Source organism: Pseudochaenichthys georgianus, chromosome 13 (assembly GCF_902827115.2).
Source record: "Pseudochaenichthys georgianus chromosome 13, fPseGeo1.2, whole genome shotgun sequence".
NCBI classification, from domain to species: Eukaryota; Metazoa; Chordata; class Actinopteri; order Perciformes; family Channichthyidae; genus Pseudochaenichthys; species Pseudochaenichthys georgianus.
The window spans coordinates 12,920,851-12,948,491 of NC_047515.1; the positions used below are offsets into that span (position 1 = coordinate 12,920,851).

Consider the following 27,641-nt stretch of genomic DNA (forward strand, 5'->3'; position numbering starts at 1 on the left):
AGTGGTATGTCAGTGTGATGACTGACTCAGATCAATAGTGTGCTGCTGATGAGGACTTGAATTGTTAGATCTCAGGCTGTGCACTCTTCACTGTGAGAGGTTGATGGTGTTTTGTCAGAGTAGAGTGATCACGCATCTTGTACATGCCCCGGAGAGAGCACGTGTAAAGGTTATCGCATTCACGCTTGTGGCACGCTTTCACCCGACGACGAAGGCAGTGTTGTGTTAACCGACCGGGCTTGCTGAGTAATGGCAGGCAGGCTGTAGCGTGTGTGAGACATTTCTGCACACAGGGAACCTGACTGCGGGGTTGTGGAGGGATGCAAACAAGTCAGTCAAACAGCCATGCAGAGGGAGGCCATGCGTGTAGAGGGGAAACGGGAGGGGAGAGAAGCAAGGGAGTGAAAGGGAGCACACGAGGAGCCCGGTTTATTACAGCTGCACAGATGGTGTGGCAGATGAGACGGGAGGGATAGAGAAGGAGTCAGAGTAAGACGGGGGGAAAGAGAGAAATGGCACGAGAGCACGTGTCTGACAGTGTACATAAGGAGCGTCGGATTGGAGAACTTCCAAGGGAAACGTTCAAATATGTATTGTTCTGTGGCTGCTCAGGAAACTTTCTATTCTCCTCCAACTCATCAGCAAGAAAAATGGCTGAGGAGCCGCCTGTGAAATATTAATTTCATCACAGGGAAGTAGCATGCTGAAGGTAGGGAGGATGGAGCGACATATGGTGCGAGATCCTGAGGGGAAAGAACACAGACGAGAGAGGGTCGGAGACGAGGAGGGAAATCCAATTATTGGGAGGAGGATTCAGTGAAGCTCATGAGTCTGAATTTGCAAGGGAGCAATATTTGAATAGGCCAGACTTTGTGCTCCGTTAGCTATTATTCCAGGCAAAGTCAATATTCATTCAGTCTGTCTACCAGTGATAAATGCAGAGGTAATAAGGGGAAGACGGCATTTCTCACTTGTAGGTAAAAGAAAGTAATCCGACCTATAAGCTTCACACTTGTCCTCACTAGTTTAATAATATGTTTGATGATCAACATTGTTCTCTTTTTATATTTTGATGGAAAATTCAGATTCTGCAGATTTGAAACGAGTGACATTTGTGTTGAATTTACAATTTTACAGAACTACATTTGGAAAGGAAAGGAGTGAAATCAACTCATTGATGGTGAACCAACTGAGCAAATGGCTTCTGGGAGTGTACCCACTCTATGGTTCCCCGAAGGTTATCTTTATTTCTTATACATCTCCATGTTAAGATGCATTTGCACAATTAAAAACATGAACAAGTTTGGTAGATCTTATTTTGTATGGTGCTAATGTGTAGTGTAGCATAATGGCTAAAGGCTAACAATCATGCTGTCACTAATGCGCCACAATATTTTAGGAAAACCTCATGTTTCCAGAAACATAAAATGTTTTTCTGACGCCTCTAAATTCCCATTGTGCTCTGCATGACTTGCATCTATAAAAACTACTCATTATGAAAGATGCAAGGCCAAAAAACCTTCCCTACTGTCTCAAATTACAATAAAAATCATTTAGTGTCTACATCCCCTGCAAGATGTCAGAATGAGTGTATAGAAATCTAAACTATTTATGTCTCAAAATGCAAAATCAGTCTTTTGTATTTACTGTACCTGAACAATGCATGTTGAGCTATTAATCATTTAAAAACATTTCTGCAAAAAGCATTTAAAGAATATGAGTGTGCAGAATCTCCCAAATGTACCATTCTGTTGGATGAGTGGGTTGTGGGAACCGAGAACATAGCGATGACCCGGCTGTGACGAAGACCTCCTCCCAGTGTGGATCTTCATCTAAAAGAGGGACCTGGAGACCGGCTTCCTGACAAACATACTGAGCAGCACCTGGAGCGCTGTCCCACTCCAACTGGTGATGAATACCGCAAAGAAAGATGTTTTTTTTAATCAGAAACAGGGTTTGTTGAACATAGACTTCGCAAAACATCTCATGGGTTCACAGTGAATAAACAGACACCAAGAGACAAGATGGCATAAATTTGACATCTACCACCTGATTTAGTATTCCAACAATCTTGATCTTACAGCATACCTCCACACAGAGCAGCAAGATCGTTCCCTATCGTTTTTATAACAGGAAGAGAAATAAAACAATGCATTACAAGGATTTTTTTATTCCATTTGCAGTAATCAATACACAGAGTTCATGTGGTTAATGAACTAATTTCAGTTTTTGTGACAAGTAGATGTATTTTCCTGTAATTAACATGCGCGCTTTACAAAGGAATCTGTATTTGATGAAGATAATGTATTCCCTCTCCAGGAAGAAAACAAAGGGAGGTGATTTCTGTCCCTCTTTGTTTCATGTCCCTCATTAGGAATGCACAATATCTGAATATCTATGAAGGTCAAGTCAAGACCATATTTGTCCGTTGGAGACCTGTTGTGTCTCGGTGGAACAGAATAATGAAGAAACCAATTTCTTCTTTTGTCAAAGCGATGTGAACAATGTCATCAGCAAAGTCCTGCCAAAACACCCTTCAGGAGGAGAGAAAGGGGCTTTTCAGTTTTAAGGAAATGCTGGAGCTTCACAGCTTTTATTGCCCGTGATTGCTATCTATTTATAAAATGCGCTTGGTCTTTACTTATAGGCCTACTAACCCATGCAGCATGTTGTTCATTAATGCGCCTTTGTAATCTGTGCATTGCTTTTAGAACACTGATAAAAGAAATAAGATAGAAAAAGATATCGGATGTCACCTTCACCTCTAGAGTCAACAAAAAGGAGGTGAAGGAAAATGTATTTTGATGATTAACAACATGTAATGATGGAGGGACTCTGTATTAGTCTTGCAGGGCAGGAGTCGTAGCCCCCCCCCCGGCGTGAGATAAAGAATCAATGAAAACGCCTTCCCAGGTGTTGATTCTCCAGATGGGCTTGAGATGGGATGGTAATATATTCCCCAAGTGTTGGCTCTGCCTTTGAAAAATGTGCTAGTGCTGAGGCGAGCCGCAGGGGGGGGGCAGATGCATGATATTCCAGCAGGGGTGTAGCTGTGGGGCTTCGTGGCTGTTCCCTGCCCAGCGGGGGGAAGTTCGGTTGAGTCACGCCTACGCAGCTCAGCGGGGAGAAGCGGAGGAATGGCAGGCGATGAGCAGTGGTGTGCTCCTGGGGTCAGATCGCTGCGATTACCAACGACGGCAAGAGGAATTTGATCGCAGACGATACAAATGTACAGTGTCATGGAGTTGGTGTTCAAACAGACGCTATAAAAACATCTTTTTTTTTTGGCCCTTACAAAACTGAAATATAGTAATCAGCGTCATAGGAGGGTGCTGCTATTCAGATTACATGAAAGAGATATTTGATTAATAATTTGCCCTAGCTGGAATTTAGTAATCCTACGGTTGAGTCTGTCATTGCTTAAGAACGAACATTTTCAGTGAGGTTTTGGAAAACTGAGATTTTCTCACATCATTACACTGAGATGAAAGATATTTCAGAGTGTCTTTCGCTGAGATAGCCCCCGGTTCCCTTTGTATCTTCTGAAGTATCAAGAAACATTTCCATTAATAGAGATACCATTGCAAAAAATGAATACAACTGTGACCATGACTAGTGTTAGATAATTGATCCTTATTAATTCCACTAAAATAGCTTCAGAATGTGGTGTCAATAAGCACTTTAGACAGCTTTTTAAATCTCTGTCTCCGAGGAAGATGACTAATGACTGTTATGGACTTGTTTACAGCTGCTAGGCAGACCATGAGTCATAGAAAGAGTTACCATTTTCTTAAGATAATATGCTAATTAACTGGCACAAAAGCGTGGTTGTATTGGGTGTCAATATAATTTGTTAGCGATAAAAAGGTATGTTTCATAATAAGAATATCTTTAAAGCAGCCCTGTTATGCTCTTTTTTAATGTTCGTCCCTAGCCTAGCACGTGTTGGAGCCTAATAGAAGTGTGAGTATTTTGTTCTGTCTTTGTATACATGTATGTATGTAGGTAGGTACGTGTATGTATGTATGTGCATGTGAACATGTGGGTATACATATGAGTATATGGGTACAAGTATTACTGTTACTATTCTTTATTCCCTTATCTATACATTTTCTTTTAATATTATTTTCTATATTACTTTAACCTATACAGGTATCTATCTTATTTATTTAGTTACTTATTTATTTTACTAGCTAGGACCGGGAGGGAGGGAAAGGGGAAAAAGAAATAAAAATATTGACTGTATAAATGTAAACTCATTGTGCCTGACTCAATAAAAAAAAAAAAAGTGTGAGTGTTACATAGTGATGTCACGAATAATATCGCAGTTCAAGATAATCAATGGGATAAAATAGTTTTAAATAGTTACAATAAATAACCTGTTTGCATTGTTCGATTGTTGGCAAATTGCTTTATTGAATTATAGCCATAGCAAGTTTAAAGCGGCCATTTCAATATTTTCACAATACAATTGGATCCAATGACTGGATAATGTTAAGAGGTCACTTTAAAGATGAAGCCATGGAGATGTATGTGCTGACTTTCAGCTCTTTTTTCGTTTGTTTTGGTCCACCATTGTATTATTGGGTGTGGCAGGCAGCTATATTTTCAGTGAAAACCCTCTAGTAAAAACCCTCCTCACCCTACATGCACAGCAGCACAGCAACTGCAGAATAGCATAGTGGAGGATTTAGCTAAAGAGCCAGACACTTCCCTCAGGAGCTGGGGAATACTGGAATTCTGCCAGGTGGCCAGAAACAACACTCCAAATTAATACTGATGGTGCTCCAGTACCTGCTGGATGTATACATAGGCACAAGCTAGTTTGTCATGTCAACCTAGGGATTGGTGATATGACATAAAATGTACAATTATCACAGTCTCTTTGAGTATTGTTTGGTGCTATATCTGTTACGGTGTGTGAAGCAGGTAGGACCCAAATGCAGATTAAAGTCAAAATAATTCCTTTATTTCAAGGCTATATATACACAGACAGAACACTCACCGAGGACAAGCCAAATCACAAGACAACCCGACAAAGAGAGACAGAAAACCCAGAACTTAAATACACCCAGGACTAATCACATAAACACGAGACAGGTGAGGACGGAGGAGAAAACACATAGGTACCAGGTGAACACAATTGGGTAATCAGAGAGGGAAACCGACAGAAAGCAAACAGGCAGGAAACGGGGGTGAACACTTTACAAAATAAAATAGGAAACCCAAAGATAGAAAAGGACACGAAAAATACAAACACAGACAAATCCTAACAATATCACAGTATTACAAATATTCATCTCTAAACATGATTCCACCTCTTTTCACACATGGAAATGAAATGGAACATTTGAAGCACCGTACAAATATGAAATGTTGTGGGAATGTATTTATCAAACGTGAATAAAGAATTAATCATTCAATTTTCTTTGTTGTATTTTATTCTTGCAAGAAGTTCAGTCAGTCATAGAGAGAGCACTGTCTGCAGAGTGAGAGACGAATAGTAGAGTTTGGGTTGCCTATTTAAACACAGAAAGAGGAAAAAGGTGGGGTTAAGCTTGATGATAATGAAAGTAGCATTCTGGAAGTTTAGGGAGGCAGTATCAGGATGTTCTCAGTTCAGCAGTAGTTGAAGGTCTAGTGTTGGTGCACAGAGAGTGTAACTAACAACATTGCAACAAATCTTCTTAAAGAATGTTCTCAAGCTTAGCAAAGACGTGAAAGCCAGTAAATAGAGATAAACATTAGCAAGTACGAATCACACAGTGATATTCTTAAAGTAAGTAAATACGCATAATGTTTTTCTATTACAAAACAAAACAGATTTGTTTATCGATGGCAAAAACAAATGAAAATAAGATATAGACCTATAATAACTCAATACATGTAATGTGATTCAACAGACAAACGTTGCTATAATTGGCTTCCAACCAAACAACACATACAGCATTTGTACCAGTGTTTCTACATGTGATTTAGTTGCTTCAAATATAGTGCTGACATAATTTTTCTGTCATTTGGAAATTGGCCACTGGAGACAAAAACAGTCTGTTCTAAAGGCTGGCACTTTTCCACTGCAGGACCTAGCACGGCTTAGCACAGCTTAGTTTGGTCTTGGCAGGCCAGGCTCACTTTAAGCTGTGTTTCCATTACAGTTTAGTAACTGGGGTAGTTAATATAGTAACGCAGTGTAGGCGGGGCGATCGGCTATTCAGCGGGCGGAGCGACGCTGCGTAAAACTGCCGTGACGTCATCTTCAATGCGAACCACAAAACCAAAACATCTGCCGTTCAGAGCTCACAGCTCCTCATATCTGTTCAGAAACTAGACAAAAGTTAAACAAGTACAATGTATTCGCCATGACACAGACTGTCTGTGTCATGGTGAATACAGTGGCTGGTTTATATGTCTGTAGGCCGTTGTTGTGAGTGTGGATGGAGCATATACAACGCCTGAGCGATCCGATCTCCATTCAGAAAACACGCATTTTAAAGGTTTTTTGCCTGCCGTCTTGTCTGTAGACCGGTATCAGTTGTATATGTTACTTCGGCATCATTTTGAAACGTGTATTACAATTAAATCACGGTAAAATATGTTCATTTTGTTGTAGTTGTCAATCAATCAATCAATCAATCAATCAATCAATCAATCAATGTTTATTTATATAGCCCAATATCACAAATGTTACATTTGTCTCAGTGGACTTCACAGTTTGTACAAAATATCACAACACGTTCTCACTCCCAACCCGTCACATGTTGACGGTCGGTCAGGGCCCCTCCCCGTCACTCTATTACGCACAGGGTACCCCTTGAGCATCAGTTTTCAACGGGCAGGGCATCCCATAGACCTTCATAGACCTCCCATAGCGTTGATAATAGATGCCATGAGAACGCTCCCCGACGGTCGGTTGTTATTGTCAATATTGATATAATAATTATTTATTTTTTAATAGTCACACTCGATTTCGCCAATTTTCTTGTTGCCCCAGCTGGTTGACACCTCTTTTAGCAGAAACAAAGGCTACATTAATGTATTAAATCGCCAGGCAACGCAATAATTTACAAACTCTTCAACTACAACCCTAATTATATTTAAAAACATTTTAGAAGGCCTCACGAAATACTTTAATGTAAATTCAAATGTAAATGTGAAGGGATGTGTGTAATGTGGTGATTGACATTATTCACCCACGGATCTATGGGTTGGGGTATTGTTCCGCACGGACATTTTAGTTAACCGGACTTCCTGTTGATGTGAAATCCGAAGAAAAAAAACTCTAAATAAAATAATACTTTATTCCGAGTTTGCTTGCTTTTCTCTTTGAAGGTCATCACATAACAGCATTGTAATACACGGTTCGGCTGCATTAAATATTACATATCTGCCGTAGTTCGCTATTTATAGAGCCCTGGTGAGAAGACAAACAGGAATAACTGCCGCCGAAACTGAATATGTGACGTGGATCATAAATATATCAGCAATTAAACAAAATCTTCAATTTCTCTTGACAATATAAGTCTCCTTGCAGTCTCAATACTAATTCGGCTGACTTTTATATTTGATCCAATGGGTATATTGGTATATTTACCATAACGGTGCACAGCTGATAGAAAGGGACACTTGGTGGTTAAAGCACATTATTGAAATGTATTATTTTTTTTATTAGATATTAATAGGAGACACAGACAGGCAAACTAATAAGGCTTTATTTAAACATTAAAGAATACTTTAGGTTAAGGTCTTATTTTGAATAAGAAAAAAGCTTTGGGGGTATACATATTAAGCCTGACAAAGTACTAATATTGCTTTCCTGCAATGTTAACTACTGTATGTTTAAGCACTTATTTTAACTGATATTATACATATGCATTATACTCTTATAAGATGTATGTGTAGATAGTATAATAAATGTGCAGAATACGACAGTTTAATGGTGGAGGTATACACACATATTGATAATGTAATGCACTGTTGAGGAACCTGCGACCCAAGTTTTTCATCTCCGACCTTGTCAGGTATTGAAGAATTATTAAATATAAAACACAGAATTTGTGTGATTATACTAAATGATTTACAAATAAACACCACTGCATATTTACAAATGTTACACACGCTGATGTAACGCAAATGTTTCCAACTTGGGATCAATAAAGTATATCTTATCTTAAGATGATCGATGGCTGCTGCCATATTTGCAAAATGTGCATGTTTCAGGCTTATCAATTAACAACAGGAGGGGTCACAGACATAAGACCAGCTGTTAAATAAAGCTCTTCTGACCTTAGCTGTCATGTGGGTATATATATTAATGCTGCTGAGTGTTTCCTATCCCCTAAACCTCCAGGGATGTACACAGTTTAATACTGGCAACTTTTTATTATGGGAAATACGAAAACGTCTTTTAAAACTACAATTCCCAGTAGAGACGTGCCATAGAACATGTTGCCAAACACACAATAGCCAAGTGTAGTTCTGGGGACGGGGGGACGGGGGGGGTGGACACGTTCAAATCCCGTTTTGGACAGTCTGCCGTGGTTCCATCCCATTTCAAGTGCTGTTCGACGCTCGGCGTAACCCTCGGAGCACAATCTCCAATCACAGAGCTTGAGGACTATCACGGGGTTTGTCAAGCGAAGCGGAGAGAAAACTTATTTCCGGGTGTAACATTCTCTAAAGCAACTACTATGAGCTGCTCCGACCCTCGGTCCTGACGGACTCCAACTTGTGTTTATTAATCAAACAAATAAATAAACACAAGGATAATTATGTGTTATTGTTGAGTAAATAACAGTGTGTGGTTTAGAAAAGAATACAAAATTAGAAGGAAAAAACGATGAAACAATACAGATTTCAGTTTTCTGAGCCCCTACTCTCCCCATAACTGACGGCAACAAAAGTCCTACATTATTCAATTAAAATAAAGAAGTAAAAACAATAAGTGTGGCTTGATATTGAGTAAGAAAAAGGTTGATAAACGCTGTGAGAATGGATTTGCGGAGAGCATTTCGCCGCAATCCCAACTCGTCTATTACCAACGTTCAGGGAGCTCTATGCAAGTCAATGGGACGCCCTTCCCGTTGAAAACTGACGCTCAAGGGGTACCCTGTGCGTAATAGGGTGACGGGGGGGGCCCTGACGACCGTCAACCTGTGACGGGTTGGGAGTGAGAACGTGTTGAATATCAGTATGACAATACGACACCCAATTGTTGTAGCCCCCTTTGCCAGCGATTCTCTCTGACCATTCAGCAGTCGAGAGTGTTTACATCACTAGTTTAGCATATTCAGCCCGGTTGTTGGCCCGGTAAGAACCTCGATTAAGGAGGGCCATAAAAAAGGTGAAAAAGTAGCCCTGAGCCAGAACTACCCCCGGTGGAAAAGCACGCTTAAACCGTGCTACGTGCTGCAGTGGAAAAGCGCCATAAGACTGTTGTCCTTGAGAATGTAGAAAGCTGGTATTGTTGCATCCATTTCAATGTGAAGGCTGGCAATTATGATTACACTCAATTGGTTACCGGGGGCAAAAAGCAGCAGTTATTTGAGGAGACACGTCCCTGTGTCATACCTCGCCTGGCCTTGCTGAATTGGGAAGAGGCCTTGGATGCAGCGTCTGAGTTTATCACTCTTAATGAGAGACTCTGCAGTAGGTCACACTCCATTACGCATGAGCCAGATGATACATTACATCACCTTCTATGACTCCCTGACCCCAAGGGATGAGTAATTAATCAGAGGCTGGACATGGCCACCATTAGTCGAAGGAACAGCAGCCAGGGATGGACACATTGTCACTCCCACACATCATTATTTGGCGATCTTGCCAGCTCCCTCACCTCGGCAGCCAGGTGTGAATATCCAAACGGAGAGAAAAAGGGAGCGACATCTTCACAACCTTGTGGGAGCTGTTATCAAGACCAACTGCTATTTAAATCTGAAACAACCTCAGGTCTTAATCAGCTACGAATATTAATGACTGAGTGTCGCATAAGAGCTGAAAAAAGGGGGTATAAGTGTTGTTGCACAGGTAGAGGAACGGTTCCCAAAGCGTAACCCAGGGACCCCTAGGAGGGACCCTGGAGGGGGATCCAGGAGGTAACTGACAACATTAGGAGTAGTTAAACTCACATTAAATTCAATTCACCAGTCAGGATGAGCATACAAAATGTCAAAAGAGTTAATATGTTGGCCCTAAGGACATAATTCAGCGTTGTCTCTGGTTAAACACAACCAATCAACTTATTTTTGCTTTCACACCAACACATTAGCAGTAAGACAGTGTCAGTGTGTTACTATGGAAACAGAGTGTTGGAGGAATGTATTTCAACAGCTTTCTTGGTGAGCTTTAAGCTGATAAATAAACGACACACACTTCGTGCTTTTAAAGATAGAGGTTGTTCTTCAACCTGTAGAATGTCATAAAAAAACACAATATATATAGAATGTCATGAAAGTCATAAACATGTCATATTGTGGAAACTAACACGTGAAAGCATAAGGTCACAGAAGTCAAAGTATAGTTTGTCACAAGAAAACATAATATGGTATGTCATGAAAAAGTCATAGTATTTATAGAGGTCGGCGCGCCCAAGAGGCCGATGAGCGCCTACATGCTGTGGCTCAACGCCAGCCAACCCAAGGAGGAGTGGGACATAAAGGCAGTGGAGGTGAAGAAGCAGTACGAAATAAATCGCAAGGCAAGAGTTCGAAGACAGCGGCGGAGGAGGAGCGTCCTCCAGTCCTAAGAAGGAAAGTAAAAAAGCTGGAGTTAAGAAGGAGGATATTGGGTTGTCGTGGACCCCTTTGGGGCCCCGTCTTAAGGGGGGGCTGTGATGCCCCTGTGGGTCCATCAGTAGAGAGGTTGTGGCTGTTCTGTCTGTGCTGCATTGGCTCCAGTGATTGCATTGATTACAGTAACTCAGTCCTGCAGCTATTTAAAGCCTCTCTGCTCCTCTCTGTTCTCGCTCTGCTTTCCCCTGCAGACACCTGGGTTTTGGTTGAGTATGAAGTACGGGTTTTCTCAGTTGCTCCACTTTGTTGCACTCTATGAATTTGGCTAATTTGAATTACTTTCTTTAATAAACATATTTTTCTACCCGTTGACATGTTGTGTCTCCTTTTTGTTGTGGCCTTTTGAGCCAGTTCGCAACAGGCCCCATAAAATCGAGGTTAATTCCGGGCCAACAACCAGGCTGAGTCGGGCTGAGTATGCTAAACTAGAGAGAGAATCGCTGGCAAGGGGGCTACAACTATAACAAGATGAACATATTTGACCGTGATTTAATTGTTATACACGTTTCAAAATGATGCCGAAGTAACAACATACTGATACCGGTTAGTAAAAACCATGAATTAATGCTTTGACAAGTCTGCAGACAGACGGCAGGCGAAAAACCCTTTTAAAATGCGTGTTGTCTAAATGGAGATCGGCTAAGCTAACGCAGTATATGCTCCGACCGTCCACACTCACAACAATGGCCTATACAGTCATAAATAAACCAGCGCCTGTATACGCCATGACACAGGCAGTCTGTGGTTTGTACTTGTTTAACTTTTGTCTAGTATCTGAACAGATATGACGAGCTGTGAGCTTGAGTGCTAAGAGCTAACGGCTGTGTTGTTTTTCTGGGGTTCTCATTGAAGATGACGTCATGGCTCCGCCTACACTGCGTTACTATAGATACTACCCCAGTTCCTAAACTGTAATGGAAATGCGCCATAAATTGAGCCAGTCCTAACAAGGCCTACATTATCATTACACCTGGGTAAAACAGAGTCCATTCTCTTCGGTTCGAAACATAATCTCAGCAAATCCGACGACTTCTCAGTTGCAGTGGGTGACATTATTGTCATAAGTAAGAAGGAAATTACATACCTCGGATCTATTCTTGAGGCAAACCTCTCCTGTGACAAAATGGCATCCAATGTAATAAAAAAAGTAAATCAAAGAACTAGATTCCTATACCGGATCTCCTCTCTGGTAAACAAAGACACCCTGAAAACTCTGGCAGGAGCACTCATTCAAGGGTACTATGACTATGCTTGCACGTCATGGTACCATAGCACCTCCAAGGCGCTAAAAATAAAACTTCAAACATCGCAAAATAAACTGGTCAGACTACTGCTTGACCTTTCATCTAGAACCCACCTCACCTCTGCCCACTTTGACAACCTAGGATGGCTTAGAGTAGACGACAGAGTACAGCTACTTGCAATGGGCCTGGTCTACAAGATCCACTACACCTCTATGGTACCCATGTACATGTCAAAATTATTCCCAAAGGTCAAGGAATACCATGATCATAACACCAGAGGGAGCTCCACAAATCATGAGAAACCCAGATTTGGCACAAAAAAGGGGGAATACACGTTTCGCAATTATGCCACATCAAGGTGGAACGTTCTTCCCACAACTGTAAAGGAAAGTAAAACTATACTTACCTTCAAAACCTCTCTTAAAGAGCAACTTCGGGGGAGAGCATTGCAAAACTGGCCCCGGTAATGGTACAAATCTCAACCTGTCGTACAATGGACAGCTTCCCCCCCCCATCTATGTATATACTCGCATTTTAGACTCTGTTACTAACTGTATATCTGTAGACTTGGTATGTCCTAAATGTCCGGTTAGGATGTATTAGAACGAAATCTAAAATGAAAATTGTAAATAAGCAATCGGTATGTAAAAAACCACCTGTATGTAAATTGTAAATAAGCCATCTGTATGTCAAATATGTCTTATATGTCTTAAATGATATGATGAATTGGAAATGGGGGACCCTGATGTAAACAAGACGAAAGTCTTTCTCTGGTCTGCATCCCCTTAACAATTGTATGTTTTGAGCTGTACTGTACTGTACCCAATATACAAGCTGTTAATAAACTTCTCAATCAATCAATCAATCAATCAATCAATCAATCAATCAATCAATCAATCAATCAATCAATAGCCATACCGAGCGAGGCCGTGCAGTGGAAATGTGCCATTACAGAGTTGTATTATAGTATGTCATAAAAATACCTTCAAAAGTCCTAGTATAGTAGGCCTATGTCCTAGCATGTCATACAAAGTTGTAATATAGTATGTCGTAAAAAATACTATCAAAAGTCATAATGCGGTATGGCATAAAAGAGTAATATAAAAGTATTTCATAATAATATAGGCAAGGCAAGGCAAGTTTATTTATATAGCACTTTTCTGTACGCGACAATTCAAAGTCAATTCAATTAAATTCAAAACCTTTATTTATCCAGGTAAAATCCCATTGAGATCAATGATCTCTTTCTCAAGGGAGACCTGCAGCAGTAGGTTCCACAAGAAGACATAAACACATAAACAAGAGAACAACAAAAGGACATCATACAGCAAAATGTACAGGGATTACAATTTACATATCTAACCACATGTACAGGTACCAACAGCATCTGATTTTGTAGCATCCAACCGAGCTTTAAAAACATGTAGTGGTACTAGCTTGGTAATTTTCAATTCTTTTTGCAGACTGTTCCATGTTAGTGGAGCTGCACATCTAAAAGCTTTCTTCCCTAAGACAGTCCTAGCACTTGGCATATTTAATAAAACCACAGCATGCGATCTCAGGTAATAAGTACTTTCAATTCGCAGAGAGATCAGGGAGCAGATATAAGATGGTAGTTTATCCAACATGGCTTTGTAAATGAAAAAGTACCAGTGACTGAGCCTCCGTACAGTAAGTGATGGCATAACCGCCTTGGTATATACAGGGTACAGTGATGCGTAAGTGCTTTACAATTTGTCAAAAATCTCAGTGCACTGTGATACGCAGCATCTAACTTGCTCAGGTAATTGGCAGGTGCATTCATATATAACAAATCACCATAGTCCAGCACAGGTAAAAAGGTCACAGTTATAGCCTTTTCCTGGCCTCAAGCGAGAAACAGGACTTATTTCTGTAAAAGAAATCTAGCCTAACCCTCAGCTTTTTAAGCAGGTTATTTATATGAAATTTAAAAGTGAGACAATCATCAAGCCAGATATCCAGGTATTCGTAACAGGTAACTACTTCAAGTTGTATTCCTTGCGTTGTTACAATATCCAAAGCAGTCTCCGGTGTATTTTTAGCTTTAGCTTTAGAAAAGAGCATTACCTTATGTGAGGGTCTAAGGACAGAGGGTGTCGTATTGTCATACTGATATTCTGTACACACTGTGAAGACCACTGAGACAAATGTAACATTTGTGATATTGGGCTATATATAAATAAACATTGATTGATTACCTTGGTTTTATCCACATTTAAAAGAAGCTTAAGCTCAGAGAGCTGAGGCTGAAAAATGTTAAAAACAGCCTGCAATTTAACAACAGCCTCGTTAATCGAGGGAGCTGCACAGTACATAACGGTATCGTCCGCATAAAAATGTAAGGTTGCTCCTTCGACATTTTCACCTAAACTATTAATATAGATAGAGAATAATAGCGGACCTAAAACTGAACCTTGTGGTACACCATTAGTGATGTTTAACCACTCAGAAGACAGCCCATCAAACTGAACACATTGGGACCTTTCAGAGCAACACACTCTCACTCCCTAAGCGTCCAATAGCGACGTTTGGTCAGTGTCTGTGGCGTCCAATTGTGACGCTCCTAGGCTCCTTCAGCGTCATAAAGGGACGCAAATAGCTTTCAACTGATTGCAATGTATTCCCATCTGCGTCGGGATTTGACGCTCATGGGAGCACGGCATTCGTTTGTGTCGGCTGCCCTTAAAGGTAATGTGAGCGTCCATTCCCATTGGATAACGGAGAATTGTACACCCGGATGTAAGTATTCCTCTTACTGTCGATTGATTTTACAGTGATATCTGCAATACTCATCAACTAAAAAACACCAGATTATCCTTGTTAATTACACAACATTGATTGGCTTAAATTGTGTGCAATGCTTTTGTATTTTTCCCCTTCGATTCGGAGAAACAAATATTTATTCTGAGTAAAGGATGGCAGCAGACACTACACTACCCAGAATCCCCAGCTATCGTTTGGACTACACCATATGCTCTGTTTGACAAACCCTGTGATAGTCCTCAAGCACTGTGATTGGAGAGTGTGCTCCGAGGGTTAAGCCGTGTAAATACAGCCTATCTACCAATTGGATCAAATATAAAAGTGAGCCGAATTAGTGTTGATACTGCAAGGAGACGTATTGTGTGAAAAGAAATGTAAGATGTTGTTTAATGGCTGATATATTTATGATCCACGTCACGTTTTCAGTTCCTCATGTTTGTCTAGAGGTCTTCGGTAATATGTAATGCAGCCGAACCGTGTATTACAATGCCGTTATGTGATGACTTTCAAAGAGAAAAGCAAGAACACTCGGAATAAAGTATTATTATTATTATTATTATTATTTTTAAATGTTTTCGGTCTGTTTCCGGTATTTGTTAATGACGATGTGCTGTGAGATGTGAGACTGGAATTGCACAGGGGAAAAATAACGTAGGCTATCTTTAGATGCGGATTTTGTTAAACTAATATGTTTAGGCTGTGGACCAACACTATACATTGACGGGGAAGGGGGTAGCAATAAAGATAACACCATTAAACAGTTACACAACATAACAGAAATAATATCGATAGCAGCGTCCCTAGCAACCACCTTGGTAACAATGAAAACGTTGGATGCAATTTCCTGAAGTAATCTTCGTAATAACTAGCAAACTAAAGATCATGTACATCCACTGCACACATAATCTGAAATAACAACTCATATTTCTCGCATCAAATGACAACACACTCTCACTCCCTAAGCGTCCAATAGCGACGTTTGGTCAGTGTCCGTGGCGTCCAATTGTGACGCTCCTAGGCTCCTTCAGCGTCATAAAGGGACGCAAATAGCTTTCAACTGATTGCAATGTATTCCCATCTGCGTCGGGATTTGACGCTCATGGAAGCACGGCATTCGTTTGTGTCGGCTGCCCTTAAAGGTAATATGAGCGTCCATTCCCAGGAGTAAAGGATGGCAGAAGACACTACACTACCCAGAATCCCCAGCTATCGTTTGGACTACGCCATGTGCTCTGTTTGACAAACCCCGATAGTCCTCAAGCTCTGTGATTGGAGAGTGTGCTCCGAGGGTTAAGCCGATTCTCGAACAGCACTTGAAATGGGATGGAACCACGGCAGACTGTGCAAAACTGGATTTGAACAGGTCCACCGCGTCCCCCCTCCCCCACCCCGTCCCCAGAACTACACATGCTGGCTATTCTGTTTCGCAACATGTTCTCTATGGCACGTCTCTACTGGGAGTTGTAGTTTTAAAAGACGTTTTCGTATTTCCCATAATAAGAAGTTGCCAGTATTAAACTGTGTACATCCCTGGAGGTTTAGTGAAGGTTTGGTGAAAAAAACGGGGTTTGTCAAACAGAGCACATGGTGTAGTCCAAACGATAGCTGGGGATTCTGGGTAGTGTAGTGTCTGCTGCCATCCTTTACTCCGAAAAAATATTTGTTTCTCCGAATCGAAGGGGAAAAATACAAAAGCATTGCACACAATTTAAACCAATCAATGTTGTGTAATTAACAAGGATAATCTGGTGTTTTTTAGTCGATGAGTAGTGCAGATATCACTGTAAAATCAATCGACAGTAAGAGGAATACTTACTTCCGGGTGTACAATTCTCCGTTATCCAATGGGAATAGACGCTCACATTGCCTTTAAGGGCAGCCGACATAAACGAATGCCGTGCTTCCATGAGTGTCAAATCCCGACGCAGATGGGAATACATTGCAATCAGTTGAAAGCTATTTGCGTCCCTTTATGACGCTGAAGGAGCCTAGGAGCCTCACAATTGGACGCCACGGACACTGACCAAACGTCGCTATTGGACACTTAGGGAGTGAGAGTGTGTTGTTCAGAGAGGAAGTTTACAAACCACCCCACTGCATGGCTGGATATGCCAATACTGACCAGCCTCTGCTTCAAAATGCGATGATCGACGGTATCAAAAGCTTTGGATAGGTCAACAAATAGAGCTGCACAACTCTGCTTATTATCTAAAATACTCATAATATCATTTAACACTTTCATTGTGGCAGTGATGGTGCTATGTTGCTTTCTGAAGCCTGACTGATGTTTAGACAGGATGTCATTTGTACATTAAAACTCCTTTACTTGTTCACTCACTAGGCGTTCAAGAACCTTAGCCAGAACTGACAATTTAGAGATGGGTCTATAATTGTTTAATAAGGTGGCCTCCCCTCCTTTCAGTAAAGGCAGGACATAAGCTGACTTCCATACTTTTGGGATTTTGTTCGTGCTGAGAGAGAGGTTAAAAAGAGTAGTAAGAGGTGGAGCAATAAAATCTGCAGCTATCTTTAAAAAGAAAGGTTCTACGTTGTCCGGACCAGCCGGCTTTTTAGGATCTAGCTTGGTTAAGACTTCATGAACAACATCAACAGTAAAAGGAGTAAAACTGAAAGGGTTTTCCAGACCACATTGTTCTGAGTCACCGACTGTAGTGTTCACAGAAGACGAATTAGAAACAGAATGAAACAGAGAGCCACAGGACACAAAATGTTCATTAAAACAATTTAACATGGTAGCCCTATCCGATATAGTGCCAGATGCTGTGGTAAGGCACGGAGGTAGCTCATTACGGATATCACCGGTGGATATCGATTTTATGGCTTTCCAGAATTTTCTAGGGTTGTTCAGGTTCTTTGTGGTAACTGCCAGATAATACTTAGATTTAGCACTTTTGATATGTGAAGTGAAGCTATTCCTTAGCTGCCTAAAACGCAGCCATTCTACCTCTGAGTCTGATTTCCTAGCCTTTGCCCAGGCCTTGTTTCTCTCATATAGGAGACTAGATAATTCAGCAGAAAACCAAGGATTGTCTCGTCCCTTCACTCTAAATGTACGCAGGGGTGCATGTCTATCTATAATTTACATAAAACCAAGATAAAAATAAGACCATGCAGTCTCAACATCAGCACACAAATCGATTTTTCCCCAATCAATTTGTGTGCTGATGTTGAGACTGCATGGTCTTATTTTGAGACTGCGAGTGTATTTTGTAAAGTGCTTTAAAGTGCTTTACAAAACAAATTAAAAGACTTTTTAGGAATAAATACAATAAAAACACATTATATAATGGCATTTTACAACAGGCATTACAAAGCGAAGAAAATAAAATAATAAAAATAAACACCACATGTTTAAAAGGCATACTGTAGTTCGAATATGAGCATCTCAATTAAAAGCAGGCAAAGAGATATGTTTTTAGTCTCGATTTAAAAATAGTAAGCGTTTCTGCGGACGTGCATGATTTGGGTAGTTTGTTCCAGAGTGTCGGTGTTAGGTTTCCCGAGAGGTGACTGGAGATGAGAAACCGCTATGCAAGCACTACAACTGAGACTGTGGTGAAGTGTCAAAAAGGCATTATTTTGTCCACGACACTGACAAGGAGTTGACGAAGCACACGTAGAGGGAAGACGTGGAGCTGGGCTGATCAGGAGGGGAGGCTGGACGTGGCAGGCAGAGCGGCTGGAGTATGTGGATCTGGAACAGGAAGAACAAGCAGGATTAGGAAATGATCTCCCTTCACTAGGAGCATCAAAAGGTCACTAGGAAAAACCACTAGTAGGCCTGGACGATAGTTTACCCCTGAAGAACTGGCGAAGTCTGAAGATGGGAACCAGGGTTTTAAGCAGGTGCAGGTGAGTAGTGGCAATCAGTGAGATGAGCAGCAGCTGAGCAGGTGAGTTGGCGGGAATCTGAATGTAGGTAGCCACGCCCAGCCAGGGAGACAGACACACAGACAAACAGACAAAACAAACACAGACAGGGGAAAAAGAAGGAGGAAGTACTGCAGATCCTCACAGTCGGGGCATAATAGCTAAATGCTGCCTCTCCATGTTTTGTTGTTACTCTCGGAACCGATAGCAGACCCGTCCCAGAAGACCTGAGGCACCTTGATGGCTAATAATTATGTAGGAGTTCAACAATATACTTTGGTCCTAAACCATGTAATGATGTAATGATTTAAAAACTAGCAATATAACTTTAAAATCAATTCTTTGTCCGACTGGAATGTAGATTTCAGAACTGGACTGATGTGATCCACTCTTTTAGTGTTAGTGAGGACACGTGCAGCAGCGTTCTGAATCAGCTGCAGTTTTCTGATGGATTTTTTTGTCAGCCCTGTGAATACACTATTGCAGTAGTCGAGTCTCCTGAAAATAAAAGCATGGACAAGCTTTTCTAAGTCCTGTTGTGACATTAGTTTTTTAATCCTCTATATATTCTTCAGGTGATAGTAAGCAGACCTAATGACTGTTGTAATGTGGCTGTTGAAATTCAGGTCTGAGTCCATCACCAATATAGTAGTATAGTACAATATAAAAATGTCCCAGAAGGTCATAGAAAAGTATGCCATAGACATGCTATTAAAATAATAGTAAATTATACCATTGACATGCATTGCATGTACCAATGAAGATTTGAATAAAAAAGTAAATTAATGAAAAACAAACAAACAAAGTTATAGCTAAATAAGCTATAAAATGTATGGATTATAAATTGTTCCGTTTTATGTTTTTGCCCCTTTTTCTACATTTACATTTGTATAACTTGTATCTGTATAATCGTGTTATCGTGTGAAGGTAAAAGTCATTGAATAAAAAGTAATAGTATAGTGTTGAAAAAAAAGGAAGAAATTAAAAACACAAACGTCTTATGGTATGTAATTAAATCATTCACAGTACAGTAGGCCGACAATGCAATGAAACCCATCGCGTGGAAAATGTTTACCACTAATAAGTATACGTTATCTGCAGTAAATTAGCTTTAACACACACAATTACTGGTCTGGTCCATTAACTTCCACTAATTACTATTAGGCTCAGTGAGGCACCCTAACTCAGGTCCTGTTAAAACCACTCTAGCAAAGTATTTGAACACGATTCTAAAGCTGCTGCCTGTATAAAAATCCTGTCATCCTGAAGATCGCCTGTTATTTACTGTTGATGGAAAGCTCTCTCAGACTTCCAACTGATTTCAAGTCCATGGCTTCTGAGCTCTAAGATACTGCGCTGGTGTGAAGTAACTTAAGGTTGTCCTTGGCTCGGTAACAACTGGAGCTGCATGACTCTCTGGCAAATAAGGCCTTTCTTCAGCCATTTTCTCAAGCGTATTTGTCAATATTTTCCCCCACGGTTTTCCTTGCAGGAATCAAAAAAGTCCTTTCTATTACAAGTGCATTGTGATCTTCCAAGCTTTAACACAACACTAGAAATTCATCAGATTCAAACAGTGAATTTATTTCCTGTTTTGCTCACAGACCCCCAGCTCCTCCTGATGCTGTTGTTTAAGCTTTCTGCTTCACACTCCTCCCTGTTATAGACATTTGTCTGTACCGAACATTGGTTTGTATCCCCACGACTCAAGGATACTCTGCTGTGATTTGACATTGATTTGGGCAAATGGCTGCATGCATATTCCTTCCTCCCATTTATATTGTGAGTGGAAGAATTGTGGATAGAGTGGAGAAAAGAGCCGGGCATGAATGTGGCCTCTGAATTTCCCTTGGATGTGTGAACTTGCTTATTATTGAAATTTAAATGTAAATTCCGCTGTGAAAGGTCACAAAGACACGACTGAAATATGTGAGCTGCAGGCTGCCAATTGGTGCCGCATTTCAAATGGGGCTCCATTAGAAAGCTAAGTTACACACAGAGACTGAGTTCATATCACCTTTGATATCAGAGACACAGGCAAGTCTGCAGGGCTGCATTTCACTCAACGGGTCCCAACAAAAAAACAGAATTATTCTTGGATGTGCTTCTGCATACCATCACTTGCCTTTTTATAAAGACATTGCAAGCTGTTGGCTGCTTTATATGTATATATTTATATATCTATGTGTTCACTTGCTTGTATGTAAAACACAGTGTGCTTGTAAAGGTCATAGTTTATAATGTCAATAAAATATTATAGCAACTTTATACTCCAAAATGTCATGAAGCCATGGTGTATTATGAAATGAAGAATAGTCATACAAAGTTATTTTATATTATGCCATAATAATTCATAATATGGCCGGTATTGAAAAACTAATAAAAAAATAGTAGGCTAGTATAAATAAAAGTATGTCTTCAAAATATTATCAAAAATCCCAGTATACTGTATGTTAGAAAAAAAATCACAAACATTTGTAATATATGGAAACAAAATATATAAAAATACATAAAATATACTGGTATATTATACGGAAGAGGATTAGGGCCACATTGTTTTTGTTTTTTTCTCCCAAAAAAATTAAATGTTTTTCTGTTCTGAGAAAAAAGTCCAAATTCTGAGATTAAAGTCAGAATTCTGAGTAAAGTATGTAGTGAAAAATGCAAAATATGTTTACGACATACCACATATAACTCATAGATTAATGTTTTGTTTTTTTAAACCGTATAGTTATAAAGTCATTGGGTATTATGAATAAAGAAAAAGTTTTAGTTTATTATAATTCTATTTTACTGTAAAATGATCCTGGTGTCTATTTTATGAACATTAGAAATGGGGTACATTATTCTGTGTTCAGTGGCTGATACATTGTGTTCAGGCAGTGGCTGAGGTGTGAGTTCCAGCCTCTGTGTGGCAGTGTGTGCTCAGTGTCCCTCTCAGAAGTTTCAGGCTCAGCCAGCTTTGCACGAACAGCCCTCCTGGCTCCTCTGGTTTGTCTCATCTGCTCTCTGCATGCTGAGCATCTTCCAATCTGGCCGCAAGCGATGGAGGGACGGGCGCTCTCGGTGTCAGCTCTCCTCAGGATTGTCAGAAGTCCTCTGTCAAATCCCCTTACCGGCTGGCCTGCAGGCTCCGAGGAAATTAACCAGGAGGAGAGACTGGGGAGGGGGTGTCACCGGCAGGAACCTTTTTTTTCTTCTGTTTATGCTGCAACAGTGTTACTTTCACAAAAGACGTCCTCCCTGATCCCTGCCAGCGGTCATTTTCTTTGGAGGCAGTGCGAGGAGCAGGATAAATGAAATGGACTTCACTGTGTGCTCCCTGGCAACAGGCCAGCAGCTCCTCCCCTTCTCAGCCTTAAAGCCGGGTGCACTTTACTCTGAACATTCTGTGACTCATCTGCACAAATATATGAACATTCACATCAGGCACACAATTATCATTTTTCGCTCAGGGCCACAAACGCTTCCAGATTCCCTTATTGACGAGCAATGTTTGACCTTTTGGATTAAACATAACCTTCAAACCATATGAAGGTAGATATGGTGCAAAATGTGAGAGCGTGTAAAACCTGATGTGAGCACTTGCAGAAAAAAAATCTGAGCTTGTGTGCATACATTTACACTTGTATACAATATCCACGTAACTGTGAACCAAATGTACACTTGTAAAAAATATCCACGTAACTGTGAACCAAATTTGAAGTCACAGAAGAAAAAAAAAAGTTGTGTAGCTTGTAGGAAAAAAATGAAATTAGTGATGAAATGTTCACTTGCAGAAAAATACATATTTTTCAAATATATTTTCCATTACAACTGCAACTTTATTTATTACAACCTCTCAAATCAGTCATTACAACTTGACGAATCTGCTCTGTGGCAGTACAGTATAAATCGACGAATCTGCGGTCTTGACTTTTGCTACACTTCTTGCGATAAATGTGTCGCAAAAGTAATTTTCACCTGTAGATGTGGGGAGGGAGGGGGGTTGGAGCGAAGGGGCGGAGCTATCAGAAGGACGAGGCTCGGGTGACTGGAGACTGCCGGGCTAACGGTTCCTGTCGCTACCAGTCCGCTGACATGGCGCATCAATCAACGGTACATTTTGCCCATTACTTGCCCAGTATTACTTTGAATATTATTATTGTGATTGAGGATTAAATCCGCTTTGAAGACCACCGTTTTATATCGTGCAGTTTAGCGGAAAAATAACGTTAGTTAGCCAGCTGACGCTAGCTTTGTTGAGTTTATGCTAACTAAACAAGTAGTGGTTGTAGTCTACTGCTTTGGCACTAACGGTTGATAACCGTTTATGAAAATAAAACCAATTGAACTGTACTGAAATAATGACACGTTTTATAATTGTCTTGGGCTCCTGCTGTGTTTTTAAAGCCTTTGTAAATTATCCATGCTATTTCTATTTAGAACGAAGACTTCAGAATCTTAAAATCCCTTAACGTTTGTATGCAATTGTGCTAAATTCAACTCTGGAATCATTACTATGTTTGCATGACATTAGTTATTTATATTTTGCCATCACTGAACTATACGTTTAATACATTTAAGTCAAGCTAAGGTATATGTGTTACATGTGTACAGCTAGTTAGTGCCTGTGATGCCTCCTCCAAACAGCATAATAACTGTATCATTAAAACTAAGTACCAGTTCTAGATCCTTGACTTTAGACAAACAATTCAAAAGACAACATGTATTTAAAGACCAATCTTTATTTGAAGGTGCCTCTTAACCTGAGATATTAGTTATACAGTAATAGTATTGACAATCTAAAAAAACTGAGCAACTCAACAGTCAACTTTATATTTCTTATTGTCTAAAGCATTTATTATTTTCATTTTCCCCCTCTCATATTCAGTGTGGACGGATTGAGACAGTGTGGTGTCCAGAGGGCTGCAGAGACTTCAGGGAGAAACCTCCTTGTGATGGACGTCCTGTCTGTTGGTTTGGAGAGGACTGAGGGTATTTCCTCAGCGAGGAGGACCAGGGCTGATGGAGGAGCCCATGCTGGGCATAGCTGATACCAACTGCACAGGCCTAGTCTGTCACTTTATTTGACTAAATGTGTTTACTTATACATTTAATAGGTTTACACCTTCTGTCCATATGTTCTTTTTATTTAAAACATTTGATTAACTTTTGGTTCACATTTCAATAAATTGTATTTGTATTTGCACTCCTTTTGTCCATTATTCTTACTGAAAATGTTAGATTACACATTCACATCTGACTGAAGATTGGCCCCATTTATTTGTGACGTTGCAAACTCTGCGGTACAAGGCACAAGTGATGTGAAGCTCATAAAGTGAGGCAAATAGAAATAATCAGCTGATGGAGTGTAGATGTGGAAATAGGTGCATTCGATCAGCTGACTATGTTTTTCGCCACACTTTATAAGCCTGACTATAACCACCCCTTCTCTGAGGTGCAGGCAGCGTCACAAACAAATGATGTTCCTGATAGACTACACAAATATTCGGTGTGCAGATCTTTGTTTTCACAATAAAAGTAGTTTCTTAGTGAATGTCCTGTACTGGTCTTAAAATCTCATAACATCAGCTTTTAATGTTCCTCTTGGATGTTCTTCTTGATCCTCAGAGAAGGAGAAGATGTCGTGTCTTTCGGGCATGTCCTTTCCTAAAAAAAATTACAAGAAACATAAAACATTGTTGCAGAACAAGTGTGTTGTTTATGAAAGAGGTGTGTTTGTGTGTTTAGGGGCTGTAGATATCATTATTTTGTAATTGTAATCAGATTATGAATGAACAGTATGAAATTCATCAACATTGAAATATATGTTATTATCAAAATAATATTTAACTGTTATCAAAACGTAGAACTGTAGAAGCTTGCTCTGTTGTCTCACTGAAAGAATAACTTTTACCACGTTTTTTTACAGACAATATTGAGAGATAAATAGTAGCAGTTCTCACTATGTGTTAAATATCTTTGCCTTCAATACATTACATTAGAAAGCTGACAGTCATATTGCTTGTTAACATCTAAATGTGACTTTTTGCATGGAAAAACCCCTCAACTTAACTGATGTGTAGGTGATCTAGTATTTAGTAGTGTTTAATGGAATGTATATCAGTGTATTCAAGTCAATACTTCATTCATTTAAACCAATATCTTTCTTGATTCTTTGTACAGTATGAAAAAAGAGTCTTAGTACCTGTGCTGAAGTTCACTGCTGTGAGGAGTCCAGTTCTGTCTCTCACTCTCTGGTCCAGCCTGTCTGCATCACCTGGATACTTTAAACAAACAGATATATATGTAAAGTACCATGTGTACAAACAATATAACTGATTCTCTTCTGTTGAACATGTTGGATTGTGTATTGTCCGAGTCAGGGTCCTTTTTATTTTACTGTAACTTTGGAAATTGTGTTACCAATGCTTACTGTTTATTAGATATCAATTTGTAATACAATTAATAAAAACAACAAGGTTTGGGTTCGTTCTTCAGATGACTGTGACGTTAACGTGTAAGCTCAATAATGAACTCCAGCTCAACCAATCATATTGTAATATCTAAGTAATCATCTTGAAATATGACATTAATAATTGTAATATACACACATCTTATTGTGAGGCTGATTTCACATACACTACTTCGACGTTAGCTACATAGAAAATAGCATGGATAATTTACAAAGGCTTCAAAAACACAGCAGGAGCCCAAGACAATTATAAAACTTGTCATTATTTCAGTACAGTTCAATTGGTTTTATTTTCATAAACGGTTATCAACCGTTAGTGCCAAAGCAGTAGGCTATAATATATGAATTACTGCTGTATAGACTACAACCACTACTTGTTTAGCTAGCATAAACTCAACAAAGCTAGCGTTAGCTGGCTAACTGACGTTATTTTGCCGCTAAACTGCACGATATAAAACGGTGGTATTCAAAGCGGATTTAATCCTCAATCACAATAATAATATTCAAAGTAATACTGGGCAAGTAATAGGCAACATTTACCGTTGATTGATGTGCCATGTCAGAGGACTGGTAGCGACACGAACCGTTAGCCCCGCAGTCTCCAGTCATCCGAGCATCGTCCTTCTAATAGCTCCGCCCCTTCGCTCCAACCCCCCTTCCTCCCCCCACATCTACAGGTGAAAATTACTTTTGCGACACATTTATCGCAAGAAGTGTAGCAAAAGTCAAGACCGCAGATTCGTCGATTTATACTGCCACAGAGCAGATTCGTCAAGTTGTAATGACTGATTTGAGAGGTTGTAATAAATAAAGTTGCAGTTGTAATGGAAAATATATTTAAAAAATATGTATTTTTCTGCAAGTGAACATTTCATCACTAAGTTCATTCTTTTTTCTACAAGCTACGAAACTTTTTATTTTCTTCTGTGACTTCAAATTTCGTTCACAGTTACGTGGATATTTTTTACAAGTGTAAATTTGGTTCACAGTTACGTGGATATTTTATACAAGTGTACATTTGGTTCACAGTTACGTGGATATTTTATACAAGTGTAAATGTATGCACACAAACTCAGATTTTTTTTCTGTAAGTGCTCACATCAGGTTTTACACGCTCTCACATTTTGCACCATATCTACCTTCATAAAACCAGCACTGGATCCCCACCAAGTAGCTGGGAGGTAAATATAAACCTCAGCCAACGCCAGACTTCACCAGCGTTTGGCTTGAGTTGATTTCTCACCCTGAATAACAACAAAACAACCTGCTGAATATTAACAGGAAATGGATCTTGAAATAAATGGAGATGAAAGAAAATATAGTTCTCACATTTCCTTGGCTCAGATGTGCTGGTTCAATGCGCTTTGGAGGCACAAGTGTTGAATCAGCTTATTCAGGATTGAGTTTTTCCACACACCAAAAAACGTGGGAAATTAAAACAAATGTGACATGAAAGTGAAGCGCAGTCAACAGAGCATCGCTTCCATTGAATGCTGTGTTGTTAATGTGACACACTGTAATCCTCATCATACCTGCACAGAGACACGCTGCTAATTACAAGAAAGCAAAAGGCAAGCTGTCTGCACAAACAAAAGCTGCACCATGTGTGATCTAGAACAGCAAAACATACCTCAAGTCGAGGATAGGGCTGTCCTTTTTTAATATGTCTTACTCTCTATTGTAGACAACGGGCCAATGACTACCTATGTTATGTTCTTACAAGAGTTTGGCATTCATGTGGTTAGTTCCCCTAATTTCTCAGCTTTCATGAGCCAAACATAGATCTGGCTGTTTTATAGTTTACCAATTGAGAATTTACTTTATAAACTCAGTAGCCTACTCAGCTGGGTACCTGCTAACTCTGCAGTTTCTTTCAACAGGCTTGTAAACAATCCTTGCTCCATGAAGGTTATAAGTTGAGGTTTCTTTAGAAACAATTTTAGAGAGCCGGTGATTCAACCTCATGGTCCTTTTGGAGGTTTTTAATGGCAGTTAAGTTCTCCATGAACTAGGAAACAGATAACTGACTTTATGCATTGGTGTATAACACTCCCCCATTACTTGGACTATTCCTTGCACCCCCTAGGCATAAGCCCGAATGGTTTCAACCACATTGCAGCACTAACTTGCACTTGTTGTCATAACGAGATCGCCAGGACACCAGTAGCGATCGGACAATCGGGAGTGTTGTTCAATTTGTGTGTTGTGGACACGTGTGCGTGCATGAAAATGTAAGTGCATATATTCTTGCCTAGTTTTTGTTATTGGTGGTTTAATGTTCATAATACAGAGCTTAATCTGCAATAGACGGCAGTTAGCAATAGCCGCTAACTTTGTCATCCACACAGCGGCGTGCGTTGACGCTTGCCGGCGGGCGTGTCTGACACAGTGCACACGGGTAAAAATAAAGAAACTCAGGCAGGACTATACAAAAATTAAAGACCACAATAATAAGAGTGGTAACGATTTTCTATT

At 40.0% G+C, this 27,641-nt stretch overlaps 1 long non-coding RNA gene across 1 annotated transcript; it reads right to left on the reverse strand.

Moving 5' to 3' along the window:
- Positions 1–24,263: 24,263 nt before the first annotated feature.
- Positions 24,264–25,798, reverse strand: LOC139434962 (uncharacterized). Its single transcript, XR_011644243.1, has 3 exons — positions 25,707–25,798; positions 24,900–24,978; positions 24,264–24,361 (listed from the first exon to the last, which is right to left on the reverse strand). It is a non-coding gene; the product is annotated as an uncharacterized lncRNA (long non-coding RNA).
- Positions 25,799–27,641: the final 1,843 nt, after the last annotated feature.